A 15,703-nucleotide genomic window follows, 5' to 3' on the forward strand; every position below is an offset into this window, starting at 1 on the left:
CAGACCAGATCACCTTCCTCCATACATCAGAGCAGATCACCTTCCTCCATACATCAGACAAGATCACCTTCCTCCGTACATCAGACCAGAGCACCTTCCTCCGTACATCAGACCAGATCACCTTCCTCCATACATCAGAGCAGATCACCTTCCTCCATACATCAGAGCAGATCACCTTCCTCCGTACATCAGACCAGATCACCTTCCTCCATACATCAGAGCAGATCACCTTCCTCCATACATCAGACCAGATCACCTTCCTCCATACATCAGAGCAGATCACCTTCCTCCATACATCAGACCAGATCACCTTCCTCCGTACATCAGACCAGATCACCTTCCTCCGTACATCAGACCAGATCACCTTCCTCCGTACATCAGACCAGATCACCTTCCTCCGTACATCAGACCAGATCACCTTCCTCTATACATCAGAGCAGATCACCTTCCTCCATACATCAGACCAGATCACCTTCCTCCATACATCAGAGCAGATCACCTTCCTCCATACATCAGACCAGATCACCTTCCTCCGTACATCAGACCAGATCACCTTCCTCCGTACATCAGACCAGATCACCTTCCTCCGTACATCAGACCAGATCACCTTCCTCCGTACATCAGACCAGATCACCTTCCTCCGTACATCAGACCAGATCACCTTCCTCCATACATCAGAGCAGATCACCTTCCTCCATACATCAGACCAGATCACCTTCCTCCATACATCAGAGCAGAGCACCTTCCTCCATACATCAGACCAGATCGCCTTCCTCCATACATCAGACCAGATCACCTTCCTCCATACATCAGAGCAGATCTCCTTCCTCCGTACATCAGACCAGACCACCTTCCTCCGTACATCAGACCAGATCACCTTCCTCCGTACATCAGACCAGATCACCTTCCTCCATACATCAGACAAGATCACCTTCCTCCATACATCAGACCAGACCACCTTCCTCCATACATCACACCAGATCACCTTCCTCTGTACATCAGACCAGATCACCTTCCTCCGTACATCAGACCAGAGCACCTTCCTCCATAATCAGAGCAGATCACCTTCCTCCGTACATCAGAGCAGATCACCTTCCTCCATACATCAGACCAGATCACCTTCCTCCATACATCAGACCAGATCACCTTCCTCCATACATCAGAGCAGATCACCTTCCTCCGTACATCAGAGCAGATCACCTTCCTCCATACATCAGACCAGATCACCTTCCTCCGTGCATCAGACTAGATCACCTTCCTCCGTACATCAGACCAGATCACCTTCCTCCATACATCAGACCAGATCACCTTCCTCCATACATCAGAGCATATCACCTTCCTCCATACATCAGACCAGATCACCTTCCTCCATACATCAGACCAGAGCACCTTCCTCCATACATCAGACCAGATCACCTTCCTCCATACATCAGAGCAGATCACCTTCCTCCATACATCAGACCAGATCACCTCCCTCCATACATCAGACCAGATCACCTTCCTCCATACATCAGACCAGATCACCTTCCTCCATACATCAGACCAGATCACCTTCCTCCATACATCAGACCAGATCACCTTCCTCCATACATCAGACCAGATCACCTCCCTCCATACATCAGACCAGATCACCTTCCTTCATACATCAGACCAGATCACCTTCCTCCATACATCAGACCAGATCACCTTCCTCCATACATCAGAGAAGATCACCTTCCTCCATACATCAGACCGGATCACCTTCCTCCATACATCAGACCAGATCACCTTCCTCCATACATCAGACCAGATCACCTTCCTCCATACATCAGAGAAGATCACCTTCCTCCATACATCAGACCGGATCACCTTCCTCCATACATCAGACCAGATCACCTTCCTCCATACATCAGACCAGATCACCTTCCTCCATACATTTTGGGAGTCTCCCACTTGCCTTTTCGCAAATTCAAAACATGCCATTTTGATTTTTGCTGGAAGTAATGTCTTTCTTCTGGCCACTCGGCCATAAAGTCCAACTCTATGGAGCGTACGGCTTATTGTCGTCCTATGTACAGATCCTCCAGTCTCTGCTGTGGAACTTTGCAGCTCCTCCAGGGTTAGCTTAGGTCTCTGTGCTCCTCTCTGATTAATGCCCTCCTTGCCCGCTCTGTGAGTTTTGGTGTGCGGCCATCTCTTGGCAGGTTTGATGTTGTGCCATGTTCTTTCCATTTGGTTATGATAGATTTGATGGTGCTCCTAGGGATTTTTTATAACCTAACCCTGACTAGTACTTCTCAACAACATTGCTCCTTACTTGTTTGGAGAGTTTTTTGGTCTTCATGGCAGTGTCTGGTTAGTGGTGCCTCTTGCTTAGGTGTTGCAGCCTCTGGGGCCTTTCAGAAAGGCGTGTCTATGTAATGACAGGTCACGTGACACTTAGATTGCACACAGGTGAGCATCATTTCAGTAATTATGTGACTTCTGAAGGTAATTGGTTGCACCAGAGCTTTTTATAGGCTTCATAACAAAGGGGGTGAATACATACGCACATGCTAATTGCTTTTTTGACCTAAATGCAAAACGCTATGTGTGGCGGAAAACTAACACTGCACATCACCCTGAACACACCATCCCCACCGTGAAACATGGTGGTGGCAGCATCATCTGGTGGGGATGCTTTTCTTCAGCAGGGACAGGGAAGCTGGTCAGAGTTGATGGGAAGATGGATGGAGCCAAATACAGAGCAATCTTAGAAGAAAACCTGTTAGGCTGGGTACACACTGCAGCACGGAGCGTCCACCTAAACTGACCAGCCGGGCAAGGAGAGCATTCATCAGAGAAGAGCCAAGAGGTCCATGGTAACTCTGGAGGAGCTACAGAGATCCACAGCCTAGATGGGAGAATCTGTCCACAGGACAACTATTAGTCGTCTCTCCACAAATCTGCCCTTTATGGAAGAGTGACAAGAAGAAAGACATTGGAGAAAGAAAGTCATAAGAAGTCCTGTTTGCAGTTTACGAGAAGCCATGTGGGGGACACAGCAAACATGTGGAAGAAGGTGACCTGGTCAGATGAGATCAAAACTGAACATTTTGACCTAAAAGCAAAACACTATGTGTGGGGAAAACTAACACTGCCCATCCCCCTGAACACACCATCCCCACTGTGAAACATGGTGGTGGCAGCATCATGTGGTGGGGATGCTTTTCTTCAGCAGGGACAGGGAAGCTGGTCAGAGTTGATGGGAAGATGGATGGAGCCAAATACAGGACAATCTTAGAAGAAAACCTGTTAGGCTGGGTTCACACTGCAGCACAGAGCAGCTCACATCAGGGGTCCGGTGCGTCCCCGTTCACTGTTTCAGGACTGATCTCAGTCAGAATTTTTTTTCATTTTTTTATTCGGAGCTCAAACGGACCAGAAGACACACATTCATGTGTTAGAATGGCCCAGTCAAAGTCTAGACCTAAATCCAATTGAGAATCTATGCCAAGACTTTAAAATTGAGGCATCGCTCATCACCTGGCCAATACCATCCCTGTAGTGAAGCATGGTGGTGGCAGCATCATTCTGTGGGGATGTTTTTCAGAGGCAGGAACTGGGAGACTAGTCAGGATTGAGGGAAATATGAATGCAGCCATGTACAGAGACATCCTTGATGAAAACCTCCTCCAGAGCTCTCTGGACCTCAGACTGGGGTGAAGGCTTAACGTCCAACAGGACAACCACCCTAAGCACACAGCCAAGATAACAAAGGGGTGGCTACGGGACAACTCTGCGAATGTCCTTGAGTGGTGCAGCCAGAGCCCGGACTTGAACCCGACTGAACATTTCTGGAGAGATCTGAAAATGGCTGTGCACCGACGCTCCCCATCCAACCTGATGGAGCTTGAGAGGTCCTGCAAAGAAGACTGGGAGAAACTGGCCAGAAATAGGTGTGCCGAGCTTGTAGAATCATACTCATCATACATCATACTCATCATACATCATACTCATCATACATCATACTCATCATACATCATACATCATACTCATCATACATCATACATCATACTCATCATACATCATACATCATACTCATCATACATCATACATCATACTCATCATACATCATACATCATACTCATCATACATCATACTCATCATACTCATCATACATCATACATCATACTCATCATACATCATACTGATCATACATCATACTGATCATACATCATACATCATACTCATCATACATCATACATCATACTCATCATACATCATACATCATACATCATACTGATCATACATCATACATCATACATCATACTCATCATACATCATACTCATCATACATCATACATCATACATCATACATCATACTCATCATACATCATACTCATCATACATCATACATCATACTCATCATACATCATACTCATCATACATCATACATCATACTCATCATACATCATACTCATCATACATCATACTCATCATACATCATACATCATACATCATACTCATCATACATCATACATCATACTCATCATACATCATACATCATACATCATACTCATCATACATCATACTCATCATACATCATACTCATCATACATCATACATCATACTCATCATACATCATACTCATCATACATCATACTCATCATACATCATACATCATACTCAACAAGACTTGAGGCTGTAGTTGGTGCCAAAGGAGCTTCACCAAAGTATTGAGCAAATGCTGTGATGCGTCTGTACATGAGAGGAGTCTGTGATACTTATGTGCATGGGAGGAGCCTGTCATAATTATGTACATGGGAGGAGCCTGTGATACTTATGTACATGGGAGGAGCCTGTGATAATTATGTACATGGGAGGAGCCTGTGATAATTATGTACATGGGAGGAGCCTGTGATAATTATGTACATGGGAGGAGCCTGTGATACTTATGTACATGGGAGGAGCCTGTGATACTTATGTACATGGGAGGAGCCTGTGATACTTATGTACATGGGAGGAGCCTGGGATAATTATGTACATGGGAGGAGCCTGTGATACTTATGTACATGGGAGGAGCCTGTGATACTTATGTACATGGGAGGAGCCTGGGATAATTATGTACATGGGAGGAGCCTGGGATAATTATGTACATGGGATTTCTTTTGTTTTTTATTTTTAATAAATTTGCACAGATTTTAAACAAACTTCTTTCACGTTGTCATTATGGGGAAATGTTTGTAGAATTTTGAAGAAAATAATGAACTTAATCCATTTTGGAATAAGGCTGTAACATAAGATAATGTTTAAAAAGTGAAGCACTGTGAATCAGTGGCGGAATTATCAGGGTCACAGCAGTTGCAGTTGCGACTGGGCCCTAGAGTTCCGCCACTTCAGGGGGGCCAACCCACCCAGCTGCTAGTGTGAGGGGCCTGCCCACCTGTCTGCCAGTGTGAGGTGCCCACCTGTCCATTCTGGCTTGATTCAGATCTCACCCCTCCCCCCTCCCATCACCTTTACAACAGAGGGGGTGGGGTTGGGATGAGATCTGTGATAGTGGTGGTGGGGTGATGGGATCAGTAAGAGACAGAGGTGGTGGTGGGAGAGGATGCCACCCCTTCAACACCACTGATGCAACCCCCCTCAACACCACAGATGCCATCCCCTCAAGACCACTGATGCCACCCCTTCAACACCACTGATGCCACCTCACATCAACACCACTGATGCCACCCTCCCAACACCAATGATGCTACCCCCCTCAACTACACTGATGCCACCCTCCCAACACCACTGATGCCACCCCCCTCAACACCACAGCTGCCACTCCCCTCAACAACACTTATGCCACTGCCTCAACACCACTGATGCCACCCTCCCAACACCACTGATGCCATCCCCTTCAACACCACTGATGCTACCCTCCCAACACCACTGATGCCACCCCTTCAACACCACTGATGCCACCCCCTCAACACCACTGATGCCTCCCAACACCACCGCTGCCACCCACTTCAACACCACTGATGCCACCCTCTCAACACCACTGATGCCACCCCCCTCAACACCACTGATGCCACCCCCCTCAACACCACTGATGCCTCCCAACACCACCGCTGCCACCCCCTTCAACACCACAGATGCCACCCCCTTCAACACCACTGATGCCACCCTCTCAACACCACTGATGACACCCAACACCACCGCTGCTACCCCCTCAACACCACTGATGCCACCCTCCCAACACCACTGATGCCACCCCCCCTCAACACCACCGCTACCACACCCTCATCATCACTGATTACACCCCCCAACACCACTGATGCCACTCTGCTTAACACCGCTGATGTCTCCCCCCCCTCAACACCACTGATACTACCCTCCTAACACCACTTATGCCACCCCCCTCAACACCACCACTGCCACCCCCTCCACACCAGTTCTGCTACTGATCACACCCCCCTCAACACCACAGCTGCCACTCCCCTCAACAACACTTATGCCACCGCCTCAACACCACTGATGCCCCCCTCCCAACACCACTGATGCCATCCCCTTCAACACCACTGATGCCACCCTCCCAACACCACTGATGCCACCCCCTTCAACACCACTGATGCCACCCCCCTCAACACCACTGATGCCTCCCAACACCACCTCTGCCACCCCCTTCAACACCACTGATGCCACCCTCCCAACACCACTGCTGCCACCCCCTTCAACACCACTGATGCCACCCCCTCAACACCACTGATGACTCCCAACACCACCGCTGCTACCCCCTCAACACCACTGATGCCACCCTCCCAACACCACTGATGCCCCCCCCTCAACACCACCGCTACCACACCCTCATCATCACTGATTACACCCCCCCAACACCACTGATGCCACCCTGCTTAACACCACTGATGTCTCCCCCCCCCCTCAACACCACTGATACTACCCTTCTAACACCACTTATGCCACCCCCCTCAACACCACCACTGCCACCCCCTCAACACCAGTTCTGCTACTGATCCCACCCCCCTTAACATCACTGATGCCACCCTCCCAACACCACTGATGCCATCCCGCTCAACACCACTGATGCCACGTCCTTCAACACCACTGATGCCACCCCGCTCAACACCACTGATGCCACTCCGCTCAACACTACTGATGCCACCCCCTTCAACACCACCTCTGCCATTGATGCCACCCCCTCAACACTACCGCTGCTACTGAAAAAAAAAGTATCAAAATCATGCTCTTTCGGGGGGGGGGGGGGGGAGACCCTTCATGATTTCTTGCACCCAGGACCTGAAGTTTCTTGTAACACCTCTGCTGTGAATATTTTCCAGATGCACTGCATATGTGGGTGAAACCACAAAAAAATTAGAAGCAAACAACCAGGTCTGCCGATACCTAAACATTCCTCTGAACGTGATCAGAAGGACGCGGATCTGTGACTTATGACAAAGAGAAGTATGGTGGATTAATCAAATTCAGTCTTTGTATCCACAAGTCTTAAACAGAGATTATGATCTTTATTTGTTGTTATGAATGTAGCAATCTAGTTGCATTGTAACATACTGTGCCTTGCAAAAGTATTCACCCCCCCCCCTGGCATTGTTCGTGTTTTGTTGCCTCACAACCTGGAATTAACATGGATTGTTTGAGGATTTGTATCATTTAATTTAAAGAACATGTCCACAACTTTGAAGATTTTTATTTTTTTGTTATTGTGAGGCAAACAACAAATAGGACAAAATAACAGAAAAAGTCAATGTGCATAACTATTCACCCCCCTAAAGTCAGTACTTTGTAGAGCCGCCTTTTATGGCTATCACAGCTCCAAGTCACTTTGGATGAGTCTCTGAGTCTTGTCACATCTCACCACTGGGATTTTTCCCCATTCCTCCTCCTTTGCAAAACTGCTCCAGCTCCTTCAAGTTGGATGGTTTGCGCTTGTGAACAGAATCTTCAGAACAGCAAGTCTGACCACAGATTTTCTATTGGATTGAGGTCAAGACTTTGACTAGGCCATTCCAACACAGGTTTCCCCTTAAACCACTCAAGTGTTGCTCTAGCAGTGTGTTTGGGGTCATTATCCTGCGGGAAGGTGAAACTCCGTCCTATCCTCAAATCACACACAGAGTGATACGGGTTTTGCTCAAGAATATCCCTGTATTTAGCACCATCCATCTTTCCCTCGACTCTGACCAGTTTCCCAGTCCTGACTGCTGAAAAATATCCCAACAGCATGATGCTGCCACCACCATGTTTCACGGTGGAGATGGTGTTCTTTGGGTGATGTGATGTGTTGGGTTTACGCCAGACATAGCGTTTTCTTTAATGGCCAAAAAGTTCAATTTTAGTCTCATCAGAGCAGATCACCTTCCTCCATACATCAGACCAGATCACCTTCCTCCATACATCAGAGCAGATCACCTTCCTCCATACATCAGAGCAGATCACCTTCCTCCATACATCAGAGCAGATCACCTTCCTCCATACATCAGACCAGATCACCTTCCTCCGTACATCAGAGCAGAGCACCTTCCTCCATACATCAGAGCAGATCACCTTCCTCCATACATCAGACCAGATCACCTTCCTCCATACATCAGACCAGATCACCTTCCTCCATACATCAGAGCAGATCACCTTCCTCCATACATCAGAGCAGATCACCTTCCTCCATACATCAGACCAGATCACCTTCCTCCATACATCAGAGCAGATCACCTTCCTCCATATATCAGAGCAGATCACATTCCTCCATACATCAGACCAGATCACCTTCCTCCATACATCAGACCAGATCACCTTCCTCCATACATCAGACCAGATCACCTTCCTCCATACATCAGAGCAGATCACCTTCCTCCGTACATCAGACCAGATCACCTTCCTCCATACATCAGACCAGATCACCTTCCTCCATACATCAGACCAGATCACCTTCCTCCATACATCAGACCAGATCACCTTCCTCCGTACATCAGACCAGATCACCTTCCTCCGTACATCAGACTAGATCACCTTCATCCATACATTAGAGCAGATTACCTTCATCCATACATCAGAGCAGATCACCTTCCTCCGTACATCAGACCAGATCACCTTCCTCCATACATCAGACCAGATCACCTTCCTCCATACATCAGACCAGATCACCTTCCTCCATACATCAGAGCAGATCACCTTCCTCCATACATCAGACCAGATCACCTTCCTCCGTACATCAGACCAGATCACCTTCCTCCGTACATCAGACTAGATCACCTTCCTCCATACATTAGAGCAGATTACCTTCATCCATACATCAGAGCAGATCACCTTCCTCCATACATCAGACCAGATCACCTTCCTCCATACATCAGACCAGATCACCTTCCTCCATACATCAGACCAGATCACCTTCCTCCATACATCAGAGCAGATCACCTTCCTCCATACATCAGACCAGATCACCTTCCTCCATACATCAGACCAGATCACCTTCCTCCATACATCAGACCAGATCACCTTCCTCCATACATCAGACCAGATCACCTTCCTCCATACATTAGAGCAGATCACCTTCCTCCATACATCAGAGCAGATCACCTTCCTCCATACATCAGAGCAGATCACCTTCCTCCATACATCAGACCAGATCACCTTCCTCCATACATCAGACCAGATCACCTTCCTCCATACATCAGACCAGATCACCTTCCTCCATACATCAGAGCAGATCACCTTCCTCCATACATCAGACCAGAGCACCTTCCTCCATACACCAGACCAGATCACCTTCCTCCATACATCAGAGCAGATCGCCTTCTTCCATACATCAGAGCAGATCACCTTCCTCCATACATCAGACCAGATCACCTTCCCCCATACATCAGAGCAGATCACCTACCTCCATACATCAGAGCAGATCACCTTCCTCCATACATCAGACCAGAGCACCTTCCTCCATACATCAGAGCAGATCACCTTCCTCCATACATCAGACCAGATCACCTTCCTCCATACATTAGAGCAGATTACCTTCATCCATACATCAGACCAGATCACCTTCCTCCGTACATCAGACTAGATCACCTTCATCCATACATTAGAGCAGATTACCTTCATCCATACATCAGAGCAGATCACCTTCCTCCGTACATCAGACCAGATCACCTTCCTCCATACATCAGACCAGATCACCTTCCTCCATACATCAGACCAGATCACCTTCCTCCATACATCAGAGCAGATCACCTTCCTCCATACATCAGACCAGATCACCTTCCTCCGTACATCAGACCAGATCACCTTCCTCCGTACATCAGACTAGATCACCTTCCTCCATACATTAGAGCAGATTACCTTCATCCATACATCAGAGCAGATCACCTTCCTCCATACATCAGACCAGATCACCTTCCTCCATACATCAGACCAGATCACCTTCCTCCATACATCAGACCAGATCACCTTCCTCCATACATCAGACCAGATCACCTTCCTCCATACATTAGAGCAGATCACCTTCCTCCATACATCAGAGCAGATCACCTTCCTCCATACATCAGAGCAGATCACCTTCCTCCATACATCAGACCAGATCACCTTCCTCCATACATCAGACCAGATCACCTTCCTCCATACATCAGACCAGATCACCTTCCTCCATACATCAGAGCAGATCACCTTCCTCCATACATCAGACCAGAGCACCTTCCTCCATACACCAGACCAGATCACCTTCCTCCATACATCAGAGCAGATCGCCTTCTTCCATACATCAGAGCAGATCACCTTCCTCCATACATCAGACCAGAGCACCTTCCTCCATACACCAGACCAGATCACCTTCCTCCATACATCAGAGCAGATCGCCTTCTTCCATACATCAGAGCAGATCACCTTCCTCCATACATCAGACCAGATCACCTTCCCCCATACATCAGAGCAGATCACCTACCTCCATACATCAGAGCAGATCACCTTCCTCCATACATCAGACCAGAGCACCTTCCTCCATACATCAGAGCAGATCACCTTCCTCCATACATCAGACCAGATCACCTTCCTCCATACATTAGAGCAGATTACCTTCATCCATACATCAGAGCAGATCACCTTCCTCCATACATCAGACCAGATCACCTTCCTCCATACATCAGACCAGATCACCTTCCTCCATACATCAGACCAGATCACCTTCCTCCATACATCAGACCAGATCACCTTCCTCCATACATCAGACCAGATCACCTTCCTCCATACATTAGAGCAGAGCACCTTCCTCCATACATCAGAGCAGATCACCTTCCTCCATACATCAGAGCAGATCACCTTCCTCCATACATCAGACCAGATCACCTTCCTCCATACATCAGACCAGATCACCTTCCTCCATACATCAGAGCAGATCACCTTCCTCCATACATCAGACCAGAGCACCTTCCTCCATACACCAGACCAGATCACCTTCCTCCATACATCAGAGCAGATCGCCTTCTTCCATACATCAGAGCAGATCACCTTCCTCCATACATCAGACCAGATCACCTTCCCCCATACATCAGAGCAGATCACCTACCTCCATACATCAGAGCAGATCACCTTCCTCCATACATCAGACCAGAGCACCTTCCTCCATACATCAGAGCAGATCACCTTCCTCCATACATCAGACCAGATCACCTTCCTCCATACATCAGACCAGAGCACCTTCCTCCATACATCAGAGCAGATCACCTTCCTCCATACATCAGACCAGATCACCTTCCTCCATACATCAGACTAGATCACCTTCCTCCATACATCAGAGCAGATCGCCTTCTTCCATACATCAGAGCAGATCACCTTCCTCCATACATCAGACCAGATCACCTTCCTCCATACATCAGAGCAGATCACCTTCCTCCATACATCAGACCAGATCACCTTCCTCCATACATCAGACCAGATCACCTTCCTCCATACATCAGAGCAGAGCACCTTCCTCCATACATCAGAGCAGATCACCTTCCTCCATACATCAGAGCAGATCACCTTCCTCCATACATCAGACCAGATCACCTTCCTCCATACATCAGACCAGATCACCTTCCTCCATACATCAGACCAGATCACCTTCCTCCATACATCAGACCAGATCACCTTCCTCCATACATCAGAGCAGAGCACCTTCCTCCATACATCAGACCAGATCACCTTCCTCCATGCTGGCAGCACTCATACGTCTATTTCCCAAAGACAACCTCTGGAGATGACGCTGAGCACGTGACCTCAACTTCTTTGGTGGACCATGGCGAGGCCTGTTCTGAGTGGGACCTGTCCTGTTATACCGCTGTATGGTCTTGGTCACAATGCTGCAGCTCAGTTTCAGGGTCTTGGCAATCTTCTTATAGCCTAGGCCATCTTTATGTAGAGCAACAGTTCTTTCTTCATATGCTCAGAGAGTTCTTTGTCATGAGGTGTCATGTTGAACTTCCAGTGACCAGTATGATAGAGTGAGAGCGATAGCACCAAATTTAACACACCTGCTCCCCATTCACACCTGAGACCTTGTTATGCCGCATAGACACGACCAGTCTTTCCGGCACACTAGGTCCGTTGGTCTTCCCGACTGACTTTCAGCGGAGTTCCGATATACTTTCCGAATGAACATTTTGAACGTGATGATGTAAGACGGGACTAAAAAAGGAAGTTCAATAGCCAGTAGCCAATAGCTTCCCTCGCGTCTTATTTGGTCCGTCGGACCAGCATACAAACGGTTTCCCCGATAGAAATTGAGTCTGTTGGACAGATTTGAAACATGTTCTATTTCTAGGTCCGTCTGATTTTTTTAGATGAAAAACGTTCGGATTAGCCCCACACACGATCGTCCGGTCGTGTGTAGGCGGCATAATGAGTCACATGACACCGGGGGAGGGAAAACGGCTAATTGGACCCATTTTGGCCATTTTCCCTTAGGGGTGTACTGACTTTTGTTGCCAGCGGTTTAGACATTAATGGCTGTGTGTTGAGTTATTTTGAGGGGACGGCAAATTTACACTGTTATACAAGCTGTACACTCACTACTTTACATTGTAGACAAGTGTCATTTCTTCAGTGTTGTCACATGAAAAGATAGAAGGAAAGATTTACACAAATGTGACTGAGGGGTGTACTTACTTTTGCGAGATACTGTATATAATGTTTGAGGGTTCTAAGTAATTTTCTACTAATTTTTCAGGCCATACACGGGTCGAATTTCGAACAAATTTTCTTTTCAAAATCAGAAAATTCATTTTTTTTTTTGTGATCGGATGACGCCGCCATTGATTTTCGAAATTCGGCCGACCAAGCCTTCAATTTCACCTCATGTTGTTACAGAAAAGAATTTTCTTGGCCAGGAATCTTCTTTTATCTCTGTAAATTTTCTTTTCTTATTACATTTCTCGCACGATTCTCCCATCATTGATTAGAAAATCGTTAGTTTTTCCGAAAATTTTCCAACATGTCCGATTCCTCAAATTTTATTTCCGCACGAAAATCGGCTGTTGCTGCAGCCCCCACTAATGGTGCGAAATTCATACGAAAAATTCTTAGATACGATTTTCGAAAGAAAATTCTTTTGAAATTCGAACCGTGTATGGCCGGCATTAGTGGTTAAATTGTAACTCATTTCCAGCGTCCATCTAATGCCGGCCATACACGGTTCGAATTTCGAAAGAATTTTCTTTCGAAAATCGTATCTAAGAATTTTCGTATGAATTTCGCACCATAAGTGGGGGGCTGCAAAATAAATTTGTTTGAAATTTGACCTGTGTATGGCCTATACACAGGTCAAATTTCAAACAAATTTATTTTCAAAATCAGAAAATTCTTTTTTTTTGTCATCCGATGACGCCACCAAGCCTTCAATTTCACCTCATGTTGCTACAGAAAATAATTTTCTTGGCAGGGATTCTTCTTTTCTCTCTGTAAATTTTCTTTTATCTCCGTAAATTTTCTTTTCTTATTACGTTTCTCGCGCGATTTTCCCATCATTGATTAGAAAATTGCTAGTTTTTCAAAAAATTTCCAACATGTCCGATTCCTCAAATTTTATTTCCGCACGAAAATCGGCTGTTGCTGCAGCCCACTAATGGTGCGAAATTCAAACAAAAAATTCTTAGATACGATTTTCGAAAGAAAATTTGCTTGAAATTCGACCCGTGTATGGCCTGTATAATGCAGGCCATACACGGTCGAATTGTGAACGAATTTTCTTTTCAAAATCAGAAAATTTGTTTTTTTTGTGATCTGATGACGCCACCATTGATTTTCGAAATTCGGCTGACCGAGCCTTCAATTTCACCTCATGTTGCTACAGAAAAGAATTTTCTTGGCCGGGAATCTTCTTTTATCTCTGTAAATTTTCTTTTATCTCCGTAAATTTTCTTTTCTTATTACATTTCTCGCACGATTTTCCCATCATTGATTAGAAAATCGTTAGTTTTTCCAAAAATTTTCCAACATGTCCGATTCCTCAAATTTTATTTCTGCACGAAAATCGGCTGTTGCTGCAGCCCCCACTAATGGTGCGAAATTCATACGAAAATTCTTTGATACGATTTTCGAAAGAAAATTCTTTTGAAAATTCGAACCGTGTATGGCCGGCATTAGTGGTTAAATTGTAACTAATTTCCAGCGTCCATCTAATGCCGGCCATACACGGTTCGAATTTCGAAAGAATTTTCTTTCGAAAATCGTATCTAATGCAGGCCAACGAATTTTCTTTTCAAAATCAGAAAATTTGTTTTTTTTTTGTGATCCGATGGTGCCACTATTGATTTTCGAAATTCGGCCGACCAAGCCTTCAATTTCACCTCATGTTGCTACAGAAAAGAATTTTCTTGGCCAGGAATCTTCTTTTATCTCCGTAAATTTTCTTTTCTTATTACATTTCTCGCACGATTCTCCCATCATTGATCATTGAAAATTCTTTCGAAATTCGAACCGTGTATGGCCGGCATTATTACGTTTCTCGCACGATTCTCCCATCATTGATTAGAAAATCGTTAGTTTTTCCAAAAATTTTCCAACATGTCCGATTCCTCAAATTTTATTTCCGCACGAAAATCGGCTGTTGCTGCAGCCCCACTAATGGTGCGAAATTCATCCGAAAATTCTTTGATACGATTTTCAAAAGAAAATTCTTTCGAAATTCGAACCGTGTATGGCCGGCATTAGTGGTTAAATTGTAACTCATTTCCAGCGTCCATCTAATGCCGGCCATACACGGTTCGAATTTCGAAAGAATTTTCTTTTTCGAAAATCGTATCTAAGAATTTTCGTATGAATTTCGCACCATTAGTGGGGGCTGCAGCAACAGCCGATTTTCGTGCGGAAATAAAATTTGAGGAATCGGACATGTTGGAAATTTTTTGAAAAACGAACGATTTTCTAATCAATGATGGGAAAATCGTGCGAGAAATGTAATTTACAATAAGAAAAGAAAATTTACGGAGATAAAAGAAAATTTACGGAGATAAAAGAAAATTTACAGAGAGAAAAGAAGATTCCCGGCCAAGAAAATTCTTTTCTGTAGTAACATGAGGTGAAATTGAAGGCTTGGTCGGCCGAATTTCAAAAATCAATGGTGGCATCATCGGATCACAAAAAAAAAGAATTTTCTGATTTTGAAAAGAAAATTTGTTTGAAATTCGACCGTGTATGGCCTGCATTATGGTGCGAAATTCATGCAAAAATTCTTAGATACGATTTTCGAAAGAAAATT

Source organism: Lithobates pipiens, unplaced genomic scaffold (genome assembly GCF_037356315.1).
Source record: "Lithobates pipiens isolate NorthernLeopardFrog02 unplaced genomic scaffold, aLitPip1_a1.2 Scaffold_19, whole genome shotgun sequence".
NCBI lineage: Eukaryota > Metazoa > Chordata > Amphibia > Anura > Ranidae > Lithobates > Lithobates pipiens.